The 19,564-nt window shown below is 31.6% G+C and overlaps 1 long non-coding RNA gene across 5 annotated transcripts in view; it reads right to left on the bottom strand.

Moving 5' to 3' along the window:
- LOC308488816 overlaps nt 1-19,564 on the bottom strand; it is a 375,646-nt gene that overhangs the window by 41,236 nt on the left and 314,846 nt on the right. The gene's annotated exons all lie outside the window — the stretch shown is intronic.

Genomic DNA, 19,564 nt, shown 5'->3' on the forward strand with positions numbered 1-19,564 from the left:
TGGCAGAGCCCTGCAGGGACCACCAAGTCCTCAAGGTAGAAATCAAACACTCAGAAAGATACTCCAGCTCCCAACCTCCACATTAAGGACAAGCTCATGGAAGACAAACACTGGAAGACCTAAAGCCTATGCTACACCCAGAATAGGTCTACCAAGAAAGTACCCAAGCCCAACTCAACTATTGACTGCGTGAAATCCACTTCCCACATGAAGGGTTTCATTGAAGAAGAGGCAAGTTCTTTTCTGGCATAAGTGATATTCATCTCAGATTTTATAGTTCTTTTTCACACAATGTCAATCTGTCAGTCAAAAACTGCAAAGCACAAAATGAATCCTGAAAAAAAAAAAAGACCCATCGTCAAGAGTTAAAGTAATCAACAAAGCCAGGGAAATGACCAGATGTTAGAATAATCAGATATACCTTTAAAATAGCCATAATTAATATGATAAAGTATCTAGTGGAACAGATGAGAATTATAGCCGAGAGAAAGGAACTAATTTTTTTAAAGTTAAGCACATGCTAGTAAAAAACAAACAAACAAACAAAAACTTGAAGATGTCTTTCATTAAGCTTATCAGCAGACCAGATACTACTGAAAAAATAACCAGTGAATTAGAAGATAGGTAAATAAAAATTACCCAAAATAAAATAGAAATAGAAATAAAGTGAAGGAAGAAATGAAGGAAGGAAGGAAGGAAGGAGAAATGGAAGGAAGGAGAAGAAAGAGAACAGAGTATCCAAGAGCTGTGGGACAATATCAGTTGGCTTAATATGCATGTAACTGGGGTTCCCAAAGAAAAAGAGAAATAGAATTGGTTATAAGACATATTCAAAGAGGTAAGAGGTAACGGTTGAGAATTTTTCAAAATTAAAGGAAGAAAACAAACCACAGATCTATAAAGTTCAGAGGATGTATACACATGCACACACACACAGAAATACAAACACACACACATAATCATAGTCAACCTGCTTAAAACAGAAATAAGATAATATCTTGAATGCAAACTGAGGAAAGAGTAATATTACATGTAAAAAAAAAGGTAAGAATACAGCAAGCCAAAATCCAATGGAGTGATGTTTAAAGGGTTTAAAGAAATAGAAATTGTCAACCCAGAATTGCATACTCAATAAAACTACCATTCAAAAATGAAAGTAAAATGAGAATTTTTCTTTTCATACCAACAATTGTAGAAAGAATTCTTTGCCAGCAGACCTGTGCCAAAAGCAATGTTAAAGCAAATTCTTCAGGCAGAAAGTTTAGTACTAGATAAAAAACTAGATTTATGCAATGTAAAAAGGAGTACTAAAAATGACTAAAATAAATATAAATATAAAATATTTTTCTTATTTTATTCATTTTAGAAGTTAGTTGATTGCCTAAACAAAAATAGGAAAATTATATATTGTAAGGTTTTTAGCATATATAGAATCAAAAGTATACCAACAATAATACATTGGATGGAAGAAGTAAACAGAATTATACTGTTGTAAGTTTTTTATACACAAAGTGGTATAATACTATTGAAATATAGAGAATGATAAGATAAAAGTGTATGTTATAAACCCTAAAGCACTCACAAAAATATATATAATTTATGTCTTCTTATAAGTAAAGGTAAAATTAAATTAAAATACACAAGCCAAATTAAGAGAGAAAAAGGGAAAAATAGAGAACTAATGAGACTGCAGAAAACAATTATCAAAATAATAGATTTAAATCCAGCCACATCAATAATTACATTAAATAAATATTTCTGATAACCACAGTAAAAACATATATTATCAGGTTGAATAAAAAACTAATTCCCAACTATATTTTATTTATAATACATTGTCTTTAATATAAGTATATAGTAAGTTAAAAGTAAAGATATGGAAGTTATTTAACAAAAATATCAGCAGAAATAATGCTGCAATGGCTATATTAATATCAGAAAAAGTAGTCTTCAGAACTAGAAATATTGCAAGAGTTAAAGACGAACATTACATAATAATTCATCAATGATTCATCAAGAAGATATGACAATGTTAAACAAAACAAAGCATACAAATTCATAGAATTAAACAAACAGAATTGAAAAGAGAAACAGGCAAATTCACAACTATAGCTGGAATCTTCAATAGTTCTTTCAGAAATAGCTAGAACAAGGAGACAGAAAACCACTAAGGATATAAAAGACCTAAATAACACCACCAACAAATTTGATCTAAGTGATAGGGTATTTCCATGCAAGAACAGAATTCATAATCTTTTCAAATATATATGTAATATTCAGAAAGATAGACCATATTTTGTGTCACAAAACAAACTCCAACAAATTTAAAATAAATGAAATAATGCTATATTCTCTGACCAATGAAGCTTTAACCTCACAATTAGTAACAGAATTATATATGGTAAATACTCAAACATGGGAATTAAACAAGATATTACATAGTTCAAAGAAAAAGCCACAAATAAAATGAGAAATATTTTGAATTGAATAAAAAGAAAACCTAACGTAGGAATATGTGTTAGATATAGCTAAAGCAATGCTTACTAGAAAAAAATCTCTATTTTTAAATGTGAAGATTAGAAAATTACAGTTTTTGAACTAGAAAAATAGGGGCAAATTAAACTCAATACAGAGTAATGAAATAATAAAAATAAGAGCAGAAATAAATAGATTTGAAAGCATAAAAACCAATCAATAAAGTCAATGAAGCTAAAAGACAGTTTCTCAAAGAAAATCAACAAAATTTCAAAATATTTAGCCAGACTTACCAACACAGGGAAAGCGAGAGTAGAGGGAAATAGGGGGGAAATCGATATCAGAAATAAAAGAGGAGATGTAAACACATATCCTATAGGAATTTAAAGGATAGTAAGAGAGTATTATGAACAAACTTATGTCAGTAAATTTGATAACTAAAATAAACTAGGTAAATTTCATGAAAGACACAGATTACCAAAACTTTCTCAAGAAGTTGGCAATATTTATAGTTCTATATTATTAAAGAAATTGAATTCAGAGTTAAACCCTTTCAACCAATAAAACTTCAGGCCCAAATGGCTTCATTAGAAAATTCTACCAAACATTTAAGGTACCAAGTTTTCTTACTTTTCAGAATATAGAAAAAGAGGAAACCGTTTCAAATATTCAAATCCAATATTAGTCTAATTCCAAAACCTGACAATTTCAAACAAGCCTTAATTTTTTAAAAGCAGTATGATTAATGAGAATTTGAAAATAAATCTAACTATAAACCAATATGACGCTAATTTTTTAAAGATAGTCAGATTTGAAAAACCCAAAACAAAGCAATTTATGGAAATTACAATGTCTGTTCTCATAGTCTATTTTTATTTATTTATTTTTCGGCTCTAATGTGTACTTATGTTTCCTCCATATCTTTTTTATAACCTTTTTTTATTAGTTTCAGGTGCACAAAACAATGTAATAGTTAGACATTTATCATTTATATCCCTCACACAGTGACAACCCCCCATCCACTATCCCTCTGATGTCGCACACAACCATTACATTTCCACTGTCTCTATTCCTAATGTTGTACTCCGCTTCTTGTAATTTTATATATATATATATATATATATATCTATATATATATATATATATATAGATAGATAGATAGATAGATAGATAGATAGATATAGATATATATATATATCTATATATAAAATTATAGTTGGCATTCATTATTGTTCAGCTTCAGGTGTACAGTGCAGTGATCAGGCATCTACATCATCCCTGAGGTTGTCTCCCTAATGAGACAAGTGTCCATCGGATACCCTACAAAATCTTTACATTATTGATTACATTCCCCAAATTGACTTTCGTAACCCCGTGGTCATCTTGTGGTTACTGACTGTTTTCTAATCCCCTCACCTTCCCCCTTATCCCCACACCCCCTCCCATCTAGCAACCCTCAGTTTTTCCTCTATGTCTCTGAGACTGTTTCTGATTAGTTCATTCATTTATTCTTTTCTTTAGATTCCACATATAAGTGAGATCATATGGTATTTGTCTTTGTCTGACTTATTTCACTTAACATAATGTTCTGCAGGTCCATCCATGTTGTTGCAAATGGCAAGATTTTTTCTTCTTTATGGTTGCATAATACTCCATTGTATAAATGTACCACAGTTTCATAAAGTTTATTTTTAATGAACTAGACAGACAATTAAAAAATAAACATCAGCCATAAGAAAAGATGAAATACTGTCATTTACGACGACATAGATGGATCTTGAGATTATCATATGAAGCAACATAAATCAGACAGAAAAAGTGGAGAACCATATGATTCCACTCATATGTGGGATATAAAACTGAAAGCAACAAAGGAATAAGATAAACAAAGAAACAAAAAAAAAAAGGAAAAATGGAAAAGTTGCCAAATAATAATTGCATAATAACATAATAATAAAATAATAATAACATAATATAACAATACAAATAATAAAGGCATTCCATTTGCAAAGACAAAAAAATCTAAGGGAGATGAATACCCTTTATATCATTTGACACACATCAGGTTTCACTTGATGTTTCACTTGACAAAGTACGTTTTTAATTATATATAAATATAAATATAAACATAAACATAAACATATATATATATATGTACATATATATATATATATATATATATATATATATATATATATATGGAAAACTAAATGGTCTTATGTACTCTGTGGGTCAACATTATAGTGTAAAAATAAAAACTTCTACATTTTATTCTAAGTTTTAAAGCCTGTCCACCCAATTAAATAAGATACACATGGCTTGGTGTGTTAATAAAAATCTCCAAAGACTCTACTATGTAATATGTTATCTTTTCCTCCAGATAGCTTGATTACTTTCTTAGATTTTCCAAATGAAGCATGACACATCATTGTTGTGACACACTGAGGTAACATTTCAAAGTGTGAGTAGGTGTTAGGCAGAAGACATTTTTTTTTGTTGTTTAATGTAGGTTGGAGTCCCACATACCATTAAAACAAAAAAGCAGCCATATCTATTGCTCTCAATTACTTATTGCTAAAAATGAAAGTCACAGGATTTAAAGTGTCAGAGAAGCAGTCAAAAGACTTCCTTCAGATTTTTCATTGCATAAAATTAATTGGTTCAATTGAAGTTGCAAGATTGTCTAGGGGTTTCTGATAAATGCTCTTTAAAAACCTTGTAGCTGTAGGTTTTGAAGTGAGAGGGAGATCTATGTATTAGCACAAGCTGTTGCATTGGAGGCATTTATAATTTGGTCAAACTAATTCTAGAAATAAATGTTCCCATCAGAATTTGCATGCATTGCCAATAAAATAAATGCAAGACAGAGCGAGTTCAGAGGAGAATATTGCTCATAGTGGAAATACATTTTTTTTTTTTTTTAGGTAAGACCAGAACTCTAAGTAAATCTATTTTTCCTGTTATGATGCTGAGTAAATATAAGGCTCTCATCTTGGTCACAGTCTCCATTAAAGGAAAAAGCCCTTAGTGTCACACGGTTCTCCTTCTTGCAAATAAGGTTTGATAGAGGCATGTGGTTTGTCTTTAACTGTTTTACCAGTGACAGTCTGTGAAAATTCCAAGACAAATCACAAGGCAAGAGAGAGTTGGGAAAGTCATGATTCCACCATTTCACCAATAGGTTAGAGCATATTATATTACAGTATCTAAAATGTAAACAGCCCTTTAGAGTTTGCTTTCACTGTCACAGCACAAGTTGATTGGGCTCAATGGAGATGCAATGGAAAGTGCCCCGGTGCCAGGGTCACTGGGCCTGAGCACTAAAGCTGTTGAGTCAAACTGGCAAGTTATCTTGTTGGGACTTTAGCTATGTATTACTGCTCAAAATGGAAATTATGAAAATGGCCTCCATGGTTCCATCAAAGAGTTGTTCAGTGAATTACCCAAGAAAATGTATGCTAGAGCAATTTATCAATTGCAGAGATCTATACAGTAACTTTAAGGAATTTTCAGTACTGGGTAAGAAACAGCAGGCAAAGGGCCAAGCTGCTCCAGAGAGCAGGGCCAATAATGACAATAATGAGTGCTTTCAAAAAGTCCCTGACCAAATACTAATATGAATCCTTTTAAAGAGCAGATTTCCTATTTTAATGACTTGCTAGGACTTCATGAACCACAATGATCAAACATGACTGATCAGTTTCATGTTCATATATTGTTGTGGGTGAGTATCTAAAAAAAAAAAAAAGCTTATTCACTGGGACAAAAAAATTACGTATCTTGCTTATCAGAACCTCACACTGTGTTTGGAATGGAGCAGCAAGCAAAACCAGCCAGGCTCAGTAACGGAGAGTTAGGAAGTAATAAGCGTGTCACATTTTTTTTCTAATAGAAATTGGGCAACTGTTGCCAAATATTGATAACTTTTAATAATTTTAATTATTCCTCCAAAATTTTCCTCCTACTTGTCTGAAGTTACATTCTTTCATACATGACTCTTTTTCAAAATGCTTGTTGGTGGATGCTGCTAGGATATAACAGGAAAAAATGAAACCCCACAGTTTTTCAGTTCCTCTATCTATAAAAACACAGATACATATTCTTTCATTTCCCCCCTGTGGAGAGGTTATGTGTTGGCTTGTGAATGTGTTCCCACTCAAAGCTTTTGCTGCAATGAAAGAGTTAACTGACTTCAGAGATGTGCTTCAAACTCCCTTTGAGCGAAAATGACACTGGTACGTCAGATAAGCATTTGGCATGACTGAAAAGCACTGGAAAACACCCAATGTGATAATCAGAGTTTGGAGCATGCCCCAGGTAGTGCAGATGATGGTGCAGAAAATATAAGTTCAATTCTGTGCAGTCTATGTTATAAGAATTAGTTCCACTTCAGAAACTTTCGTTGTGTGGTTCCCACGTGTCTGCATTACTCTAGGCAGTGGGACCTACTGGTCTCACCCTCAAAGAACGGACAAAGTCCCTGAGAAGAGATTTCTGATGTCCTGTAATGTGAAGGAGAGAGAAATGATGGGTTGCTTTGTTAGTGGAGCCAAGATGATTCCCTATTAGTTGGTGAAGAGATAGCAGCCATATCTGCGGAGCACTGATAAAGGAAGAGCACTGAGAATGAGGCTACAGCATAACCTAAGGCAGGTCAGCATCGTAGAGACATAAACCATGAGAGGGAAGGGCAAAAACATGGAGACATAAGTGAGTCTTTATTAAGGAATTGTTTTCTCTGTGAAGGAGGAAGGAGTTTAGACTTTATTCTGCAGATACAGTTTTCAAATCTGTCTTATCATCAATGTAAACCTGGAAAAGTTTTCTTTCGTAATACTGATTCCCACCCTACAGTTATTAATTCAGTAGGCCTAGAATCGGGTCTGAGATATATCATTTACAAGAAAAAAATCCTATTAAAAAGAAAATGGAAAACACAATATAAAAACACGTCTATCATTATACACAATAAATGTAATTAATTTTACTTTATGGAGTCAATCCAATATAAGCAATCAAATATATAGTAATAAGCATACCTTATTTTGAAATTTTAGAAACTTTTCCACTAATGTCAAACACAAAACTGGTACACTCACCATCACTATTATGCAACATCTTTCTGGAATATTTGAAGGAAAAGGAGAAAGAGGAGGAAAAGAAGAGAAATAAGAGACAAAAGGGGAGGAATAGAAAATGTGGGTATTCATGACAATAAAATTATCACTTAGAAAATCAAAAGAAACCTAGAGTAAATTATTAGAACTGGTTAGAACATATTTCAGTATTGTATACAAGATGAACATAAAAATTAATTAGTGTTCCTATATACTAGCAATAATCATTTAGAAAATGAGATTTTAAGAAGAATTTGACTTGAAAGATGAAAGAATATAAGGTATCTAAAAATGAATCCACCAAAAGGTGTAGGACCTTGTGGGAGAGTATTTTTAAACTCTTGGTAGTCATAAAACAGACCTGAATAAATGGAAAATATGTAAAATGTATGGATGGGAAAAGTCATTATCACAATAACATCAATTTCACATTATCTATTAATTCAATTATAGTCTAACAAAAATTCTCCCAAAAAATTCCGATTAGACATTTTTATGTAATGTGACAAGATGATTCTACAATTCAAAGAGAAAAGTAAAGTTCTAGAAGAATCAAAAAAGTTTCAAAGAAAAAAAACATGAGGTAGGAGGTTTGCCCTATAATAACAAGACATTAGAAAGCTATGATAATTAAAAGTGTTTTATTGGCATAATGTTAGACAAAAAAGCTGATGAAATTGAGAGAAGTGCCTAAAAACAGACCTACACATATAGAAACTTGGTATAGGACAGAAACATTTATTTGGAGAAAAGTTGGACAATTCAAAAGAAGCATTGGTCAACAAATAGTGCTAGAACAAGTGAACGTCGATATGCCGAAAAGAAAAAAAAAAAGAAACCTCAACACATTTTATACCTTATATAAAAGTTAATTAAAAATGGCTTCTAGACTTAAATGCAAAGGAAAAGAAAAACCACTATACAATTCCTCTAAGAAAACATAGTAGAATTATCTTCGTGGTCTTTGGGTTAGGCAGAGGTCTTGGCTACAACATCAAAAGAATGATCCATAAAATAAACATATGTATAAATTGGCTTTATTGAAATTAAAAACTGCAAAAGACCCTGCTAATAGAATGAGAAAACAAGCAACAGACTAAGAGAGGAAAGAAAAAGACCATTTCTGCCCAATTTGGGACTCCTCTAACGGGAATGCTTTGCCTGAAACTCCCTTACTGAGTTGGCAGACTCTCAGATCTGCCTCGCCATTTGAGGCTCTCCTGACTAATTATGTTTCCTGCCCTCTTTCCTTTCACAAGTTTCAGATCCATATCATGGTCTGAATACTTTCCCAGCCCAATCCTGCTTCCTTCCCTTATTTTCAGAGGCTTATCCACCAATAATTCCTGTTCTCTTCACTCTGTCTCATCATCTGCTTTCCAGAGGATATATACTCACGCTGCATTAAATGTTAGAAGATAATGGATCATCAACCACCATGAAGACTGAGTGAAAAAAAGTTTGGGACACAAGACTTTTGTGCACAATAAATCACTCAAGTGTAAAAATAATAGAAATATATTTTATAATAGACAAGATTTAGAAAAATATAACCCCAATATGAATTTTGAACTATAGTTCATTGTTTAGTGTGCTCAACATTCCCCTATGCACAACTGAAATAATTAAAGGAATTTAATCCATTTTCCGAAAATATCCCAACCACCACATAACACCACTACATCTTCCTGTTAAGCCATATGGCTGATGGAATACATGAATGAATTAATGATAGCCTGGCATAGTTAATATTATTTTTGTGTGTGTTATTGAGAATAGTTTGGAATATCTTGAAAGAGAAGATTGATAAATGTGGCTTACTATACTAAATATTAAAACAATATAAAATCAAAATTTTAAAGTATGGCCATGCAGAAATGCACAAATATAAAACAGATAAACTGAACATGGGAGAAAATATTTTCAAATATAACATAATGGCAAAATACATAAAAATATATAATACTCAGTGTGTTAAGATTTTAGAAATATAGTCATGTCTATTTTATATATAAATAGTGGGAAAAAATTTAAGTATTTTTGAGGGTAATTTGGCAATATGAAATAAGCTCCTCAGTGAAGTACATATTATAATATGGTGTAGGAATTTCACTTCTAGTACTTAATCCTAAAGTAATATTCTTAGGATGTACACCAAAATTTAGTTTTCAGAATGTTTTTCATAGCATTGTTTATAATTGCACAAAAATATATGGAAACCACATATGTAACTAAACTTAGTTATTGAATCAAAAAATTGTGAAATATATTTAATGGGATATTATTTTAACATAAAAAATAATATTGCAAAATTGTACTTATTTGACAGATGATTGGACAATGAAGATGTGTTATATATACACAATGGAATGCTACTGTGCCATGAGAAAAGATGAAATACTGCTATTTGCGACAACATGGATGGATCTTGAGATTATCGTGCTAAGAGAAATAAGTCAGACAGAAAAAATCGAGAACCATATGACTTTACTCATATGTGGGATATAAAACTAAAAGCAACAAAAGAATAAGACAAACAAATAAAGGAATAAAAATGCATAGACACAGACAATAGTTTAATGGTTACCAGAGGGTAAGGGGGGTGGGGGAGGGAGATGAGGGTAGAAGAGTCAAATACATGGTGATGGAAGGATAACTGACACTGGGTGCTATACAGATGATGTGTTACAGAATTGTGCACTTGAAACCTATGTAATTTTACTAACCATTGTCACCTGAATAAATTTAATTAAATATATATATATATATATATATATATATACATACACATATATATAATCATAATGATAAAAAACTGTACTTATTGACAAAAAATATTTTATAGTATATTAAATGAAAAAAATGAAATATATGTGAGGACTACTACCAGATTCTGAACATGCATTATAAATAACCTTTATAAAAATGTTATGCTGTTCAGAAGTTTAAGTAACATACTAAATGTTACCAACTACTAAGTGGCACAGCAGGATTTGGACTCAGATCTACCTGGTTGAAAGGATACACACTTTCAGCTACACTATGATATGTAATTTTAAAGTATTACATATTTAATTAATTTAAAAAATTAATTAAATTTAATTTAGTTTAAAAATTAATTTAAAAATTAATATGTTAAAAAATAAAATTGGTCAAAGGAGCTTATAATGAAAGCAACAGTATTCCAGCCCACCTCTACTTTACTCCCGTCCAATACCCAACTTTAAATTCTTTCTTTCTTTTTTTACTTTTTATTGAGATGTCCTTATCAGGTTGATATCTAGATTGTGCTGGTTCATATAAAATGTTGGAAAGTGTTCTTTTTAAAAAGCGTATGTAAGATGTGGGTGGTGAACACATGATGTGATGTATGGATGATGTATTGCAGAATTGTACACCTGAAATCTATGTAACTTTACTAACAATTGTCACCCCAATAAACCTTAATTTAAAAAAAAAAAGATTTGTGACATGTTTGGTAAATTTAACAGGTGGAATTATCTGTGATTGGAATTTTCTTTGTTGGGTGATTTTTAATGACAAATTTCATTTCTTTAATAGATATGTCTATTCAGATAGTCTATTTCTTCTTTTGTCAGTTGTGGCAAGTGGTGTTTTTCTAAAAATTTGTCTGATATTTCATCTAAAATTTCAAATATTATTTTTCTAGATAATTTAAAAATATGTTTTATAACCTGTGAGATGCTCCTTTTTCATTCCTGCTATTGATTATTTGTATCTTCCTGTGCTTAGTATTTCTTGATCATTATTGCTAGAGGTTTATCATTTTATTTGTGTTAACAATCATCTACATTTTATTGTTTTTCAGTTGTACATTTTGCTTCTATTAATTTTTTTCCGACATTTGTTATCTTTGTTCTACATTCTTTGAATATAATACTTTAGTTGTTTCCTTATATTTATTGAGGAATAATTTAGTTATTTATTTATTTTTATTTTTTCAATTACAGTTGACATTCAATATTATATTAGTTTTAGGTGTACAGTATAGTGGTTAGACATTTATATAACTAACAAAGTTGTCACCCCAATAAGCCTAGTCTCCACCTGGACTCACACATATTTATTATAATATTATTGACTATATTCCCTATACTGCACTGTACATCTCCATGACTATTTTATAACTGCCAATGTACTTCTTAATCCCTTCATCTTTTTCATCCTAATCACTTTCCCATTTGGCAACCATCAGTTTGTTCTCTTTATCTATCAGTTTGTTTCTGTTTTAATTTTCATTTATTTTGCTTTCAAGATTCCACATATAAGTGAAATCACATGGTATTTATCTTTCTCTGTCTGACTTATTTCACTTAACATAATACCCTCTAGGCCCATCCATGTTGTTACAAATGGTAAGATTTCATTCTTTTTTATGGCTGAGTAATATTCCATTGTGTATATGTACCACATATTCTTTATCCAATCATCTATAGAGGGACAATTAGATTGCTTCCATATCTTGGTTATTGTATATGAAATGTCATTCTTTGTCTCTTGTTACAGTCTTTATTTAAAAGTCTACTTTGTCTGATATAAGTATTGTTATCCCAGCTTTTTTCTTTTTTAATTTCCATTTGCCTGAAGTATCTTCTTCTACCCATTTACTTTCAGTCTCTGTGTGTCTTTCAATCTGAAGTGGTTCTCTTGTAGGCAGCATATCTATGGGTCTTGGTTTCTTCCATTCAGCCACCCTATGTCTTTTGATGGGAGAATTTAATTTATTTACATTTAAAGTAATTATTGATAAGTATGTAGTTATTGCCATTTTGTTATTCATTTTTTAATTGTTTTTCTTCCTTTTAAAGAAGTCCTTTTAACATTGCTTGTAATATTGGTTTGGTGGTAATGAACTCCTTTAGCTATTTCTTGTCTGGGAGGAATAATTTAGTAATAATAATAATAAACTGTATACATTAAGTATAATTTGATGAGTTTAGAAGTTTAATATACCTGCTAAATTACCACCACAATTAATATATATAATATTTTCATCATCCACAAAAGATTACTTGTACCTCATCTCTTACTTTGTTCTCAGTTCCAGACAATCATTTGACAATCATTTGAGTTTTCATTGTTGATAAGTAAGCATATGAAACCATATGATATATAAACATATTCCTTGGTGTGGCTTCTTTTACTCAGTATAGTAATTTTTACATGTTATACATGCAAAATTTTGGTCGTTTTTATTGTCTGCTTATCTAATTCACTTGTTGATAATCTGCCTGTCTAACTCATCTATTTATGATGGTCTGAGTTGTTTTCGGTTTGGAGCTATTATGAATAAAGCCTCTTTATATATTCATGCACAGGTCTTTTATGGACATTTGTTTGCATTTCTATTGAGTAAATATCTAGGAGTGAACTCTACAGGTATTATGGTGAATATGTATGCAATTTTTGAAGAACAGTTTTCCAAAATGTTTTTGCAGTTGTGTATGAGAGTTCCACTTGATCCACATCTTTGCCAACACTCAGTAATGTCAGGTATTTTAATTTCAGCCATTACAATGATTTATAATGTTAACTCATTGTGGTTTTCATTTGAGCTTTTGTAATCATTAATGATGTTGAACATTTTTATATGTGCTTATTGCCTGTGGAAAGTTTCCACTGATCTTGAACAGGTATTTATTTCTTCCCATAATTCTGTTAAGTTTTTCCTTATGAATTTTAAGTCTCCATTAGAGAATACAGTACTCATACATACATATTCTTAATACATGTAAACATACATGTTTAGGGCTTCTTGATGAATTGACCCTATGAATTCTTACATTTCTAAAAAGCTCTCTTTTGGTCTCAACCTTGATCAATACTTCAGCTGAACATCAAAAATTGGGTTTAAAATGTTTTTCACATGAATGGTTTTATTTATCAACATCCAATGTTCATAATACTAAGTTTGATACCAGTTTGTTTTAATGTTCTTTTCTTTTTATAGATGAATGAAGGATGTGTGGGAGGGGCCACCTGGATTAGCTGTTCAAAAAGACATAATCAATTAGCTCCATGTTTTCAAACCCTTAGCCTCTCTTGCCTTTACCCAGGAAGTTAGACTCCTGTCTCCACTGAAGTTTTGCTGCACATATATTATGAAATATGACTCTCTTTGCTTTATTTTATTATTCAACACATCATGTTCTCAACTGCTTTCAGTGTTCCAGAAATGCATTTATTTCTCTCCCTTTTTACTGTTTAACCCTGTGCATGGTTCACTTTGTTGCTTTGGGTTTATGCTTTAAAAATAGGTTTTATTTCTATAACAGAGGAATGAAAATTAAATGAGTATTCTACATTTACACTGTTGAGTCAGAACTGCACGTCACTTTTAAATGAATAAATGAGCAGATAAATAAAGGGACATTTCATTACAGCCACTTGTTTATCTTAAGAATCAATGATAACATCATAACATATTCTAACTTTGCCTTCAGGATGCCTCATTCTACTTTTTATTATTTTACTTTGTTTTTCATTTTTGGATATATAATGAACATAGGTTAAATAAAACAGTCATGACTTCACACTTTGTTTGCCTATATTTTTTTCATAATTCAGACCAGGAGATTGTGTTTCCTAAAGAAGTTGAGATAAAAGGCATTGACCAGAAATTCACTAGCATAGTTTTAATTTTCTGAATCTCTATAAATTCTTCAATAGAGATGAATTTCAATGCTTTTAATGATTGGCACCACAGAATTGAAAGAACTTCAAAAAACTACTGTCATCAATCATGCATGGCAGTTCTTTACCGAGACACATGTTAAAGGTTTTAACGAGTTTTTATGATGTGTGCACCTTGAAATTTCTACGTTTGATTTAAAAGAGCTCACTAGGATATAATTAACTCAGAACTTAGAGACTTGTACATAATTTAGAGGCAATTACAGTTCAAGGAAATAATAAGGTAACTTTTCAAATTCAAACCAAAAGAAAAAAAAATCTAGAAAAAATAGAATTAATCACTGGCAATTATTGAGTTAAAATATCTAACTTATTACCTGAAATACTCCCATGTAATCATGCATTGAACTTTAACTGAGTCAGTAATTCTAATCATAATTAGGGATGTGCAGGCATTAAAAACTCAAAAAAAAATCATAAAACACATGAGAAAGCTCCTATTTAAAAGAATAACTGCTTTAACTTTCCACCTACAAAGTTTATAAGGTAGCTTAAAGTTCTTAGTTGTGCCTTATAAATCTAAAACTTGTGATAATTTGAAATGGTTCTTAGACAAAATATGATCTTCTACAATCTGGGGAAATTGGCTTAAAAAATCAATAGTGGAAATCCTGTCTGTTCCCTTAATTATTTTTAACATTTCTTCTGAGGTCTTGTTTGGATATTAATTGTATTTTAAAGCAATCAATATGCTAACCTCAAATCCTTGGTTGTGTCTCCTTAATAGAGCCTGGAATTAGCCTATTTTATTTATTGCTGCATTTGAAAATAAGAAATATAATTTTAGATTTTTCATTAAACTCAAACTAGTTTCTCCTCATTGATTAGTCCAGATAAATAAAAATTTTACTATATCTAACAATTGCTTTAAAGCCAGCTCTCACATAAATACTTATTAAGACTATAAAATGGCGTTTCTTTTTATAATACAATAAGAAAAATTAAAAGGTTTGAAGATAATTTGTGAAGATTTATTCATCAAGAGGAAGTGTTTATTTTAAATAAAAGTGAGTTCTATGACTGCCCATAAACTGAAAAAAAGCAGCATTCTTGCTTATTTTAGTTTCTGTGAAAGTCTCCAGTTTAGATATACCCAAAATGCTGTCACCAAGCCTCCACATTGTTTCTTTGTTTTGTAACTTATTCTACAAACTTCCCTACATTGAATTTTGGAAAGTTAATTTTTGATTATCACAATAAGTAAACAAAAAAATCCAACAAGTATAACAACTAAGCTCTCCTTTCTATATAAAAAATAGTCCAAATTTAAAATAAAAGGCATTTTAGAGATATCAGTTACTTAATATTATGGTGGCATATTGTAGACATAAGTAAGTAGTTTCAGAATGAGAATAGTAAAACCTCAACACAAAGAATGAGATTAACTCTTGGCTAAAAGGCATAAACAAACAAACAAATAAATAACAACAACAAAACCACCCTAAAATAAATCTATGGAATTATGACGGAGAAGATTGAGGAAATTCCTAAGTCTAATAAAGATCAAGTTGTTCCCTTAGGACTTGAATATAGCCATAGCAAGTTGAATCTAAGCAATGATCTGAAACAAACACATACAAACACACGTAGCCTGTATATTGTCCACCAAAAATACACTATCACCAAGAGGAAGACTAGATTAGAACAATCCAGGGGGAGGTGGTCTGTCTATTAGTCATTGTATCACGAAAAAGAAGATTGATTGTTGGATCAGTTTCATAGCTTTATGTCACTAATTATAAACATTATCTAATTACTCAGTTTGCTCTGATTCCATACCTAACAAATACATTTTCCATAATAGTTTGGCTTTCATATAGATTTGCCTAGAAAAGAGAGGATGGGCTAATCAAAATACAAATTGTCTTGTACCTTGAATGGTTAACTATCACATTCCAAATCAATAAATTAGTAATCTTCTTTTTGTAGCTATAGAAGAGTTATAGAAAACCAACATTATCAAATGAGTTCAATCCAAATACTGACAAAATTTGTGTTTCTTGGCCTGCAAGTCTAAAGATTTACACTTAGGTCATCTTGTAAGACCCAAATACAGAATCAGCTGGACATCTCAGATATTTACATAATTCCTTTAATGTTATGAATAGGAAATGGTATTCCATGGTGTAATTGAGCGTTTACATTTATATTTGTGTGTGTGTGTATGTATATTATTTCTTTATTCAACAAATACCTATTGAGGAATTATACAATTGTGTCAGATATCATGCAAAGCACTAACATGCCAAGCAGATTTTGGTACGTGCTGTGATGTAATTTATATTCTCTAACTAGCAGTTCTCATCTATTGAGCATGTACTATGTGCGAGGCACTGTTCTAAGAACTCTTGTGAATATTATTCCATTTAATCTGAATAACCACTCAATGAGATAATCTTATTTTATTATTATTATTATTATTATTATTATTTATTAGATGAGGAAACTGAAATGGATAAAGGTTAAAAACTGTTCAGAATCACAAATTGGGATACAAAGTCAGAGGCAGAGTCAATACAGTATGTGGATTCCTCTGGTAAGAGAGAAATAAATTCAACAAAAATATATAAATGTAATTGGTAATTAGCCTTATGAAAGTCAATTTATAATGATATTTGAGAATGGTGTGAAATAAGAACAGATATGTAGGCAGGGAACAAATCACGAAGGAGTTTTGTACCATGTTAAGGGGAAATCATTTAAAAGTTTCAGCAAAGAAGAGATTGGCTCCTTTAAAAGATCACTTTGGTTGGGATGTGGACCACAGTATCGAAAAGGGCATGGGTGGATGTGGAGAAACCATTTAGTAAGAATTTTAAGAAGCCAATGTGAAAAAATACGACATTGGAGGTGGAGTAGATGGGGAGAAGTGAACTGCTTAGAAGCATTAGGACATAATGTCAACAGAACTCCTGGAGTGTTGGGAGAGAGAGACATATCATTTTCTAGGAATCTGGCTTGCCCAACTGAATGGATGGTTAAGTCATCCCCTGAGACAGACAAAGATAGAAAAAAAAAATCACGTCTAAATTATGCTTCCAAATCCTTCCTAATGCCACACTTCTTAAATGTGTCAAATCATAGTCAATTGTTTCTTCGTTTTCTGACAGTCAAAACCATGTATTTCAATTAAGCCTTTTACAGTCTCACTACAGGTTTATGTTCTTACGAAAAGGATGCAGAGAATGACCTATCTCAGTCTTACTACTGTTCCCATCTTTCCCTTCCTGAACCTTTTCCCTTTCTTTTATTCCCCACCAGATTTTTCTTATTTAGAAAAATAAAACACTTTTTTTGCGGAATAGTTTTTGGTTCACAATAAAATTGAGAAGCATGAACAGAGATTTCCCACGTGTCACCTGCCCCCACACATGCAGAGCCTCCCAGATGATCAACATTCCCTATCAGAGTGCTATCTTTGTTATAGCAGATAAACCTACATTGAAAAATCATAATCGCCTAAAGTCTATAACTTACATTATAGTTCACTCTTGATGTTGTACATTCTGTATCCATCATGATAGTATCACACAGAGTATTGTCACTGCTATAAAAACCCTCTGCGTTCCACCAGCTCATCTTTCCACTCACCCCAGCAAACACTGATCTTTTTACTGTCTCCAGAGTTTTGCCTTTTCCCCAGTGTTATATAGCTGGAATCATATAATATGTAGCCTTTTCAGATTTGTTTCTGTTTTACTAATATGCGTTTAAGGTTTCTGCATGTCTTTTGTTGGTATGATAGCTCATTTATTTTTAGTGCTGAACAAGATTCCATTTTCTGGATGTACCACTGTTTATCCATTCATTTACTATAGGGCATCTTGGATGCTTCCTAGTTTGGGCAATTATGAATAAAACTGCTATAAACATCCATGTGCAGATTTTTGTGTGGACATAACTTATCAACTCCCTTGGGTAAATACCGAGGAGCATAATTGCTGTATAGTATGGCAAGAGTATATTTAGTTTTTAAAGACACTGGTAAGCTGTCCTCCAAAGTGGCTGTATCTCCTCACTAGATTTTAACCTTGTTCATGTATCCAGCATTTGTCTAGGACTTAATATTTCCCCAATATTGTACACTTAAAAGTCAGATCATTATTCAAAATCCTGCCCAATAGCACCTCCTCCAGAAACTCCAGTCTCTCTTAATCCTTGTTTCTTTGCAGCCCCTCAGATCTTCAACCTATTTTATAAGAAATACTTCATTTATTTTGAATTCTAACTACTTGCTTGTCAACCTGCCCTCTGACCTCATCTTTCACATGTATTGTATTTGTGTCTCTGTTTTCTGATGCCAAGCATAATTTGGTTTGCACATTACAGAGGCTGTGTTTTTGGTAGAATTATATTGATTAGAGATCCATAGTATACACTGTAACACCTGAGTAAGTATGTATATGCCTAATAAGAAATATTTAATTGGTTATGAGTTTAAATATATTAAAAACCATTTCAAAGAAATTATAATTATAAAAATTATAATTGTAGAAATTAAAGATATTCGTTTTACTAAGTGCTGATGCATCTTACAATACGTTTCCTTTTTGAATGTTCCAAATATTTCCAAATCACTGATTAAGTGTTTCAATTTTGCAGTGACTCAGGGAACACATTCAACCAATGCAGAAAAGCATGCTTCCATAAGAGAGAGAAGAGCTTAATCTTCATTTTGGATTCATGCCCTATATTTTCCAGTAGCAGTAATGACTGTCTTCATGGCAGCTATTTCTATGGTTTCATCAGTTGATCTTGAGTAGTACAGTTCCTTGGAAATATAAAAACTAAAATACATATTTTGAAAACTTTGAAAAATAGGATGACACATTAATCAAAACTAAAACAATCATCTATAAGAGTTCTATCATGCGCCTGGCACTGGAACAATTACTGGTCACTGAAAGGGAAGGATCAATTACATCAGTAATTTGTTATTAGCCCCGAGGGATACTACAAGAGTGTTCTCACAGCTGATTGAAGTGGAGTGGAGGCAATTCAGAGAGAGGGCTCTGAAGGATACAGTTTCTGCAATTTTACACTGTTTGACTATATCTAAACTCTGTTGTGAATGAGGCTGTGGCACTTTGAAAAATCAGCCCATTATTGGACATTAATCCTGAAACTAAAATGAGGAAGAAAAACTGCAGTGCATATGGTACAAAGAGAATAGAAAACATGACATTTACATAAATACCACGTTCTAATTTACTCACCTTGGACAAGTTTCCTAATCTCACTGTGCCTCCATTAACTCC

Source organism: Rhinolophus hipposideros (genome assembly GCF_964194185.1).
Source record: "Rhinolophus hipposideros genome assembly, chromosome: 2".
NCBI lineage: Eukaryota > Metazoa > Chordata > Mammalia > Chiroptera > Rhinolophidae > Rhinolophus > Rhinolophus hipposideros.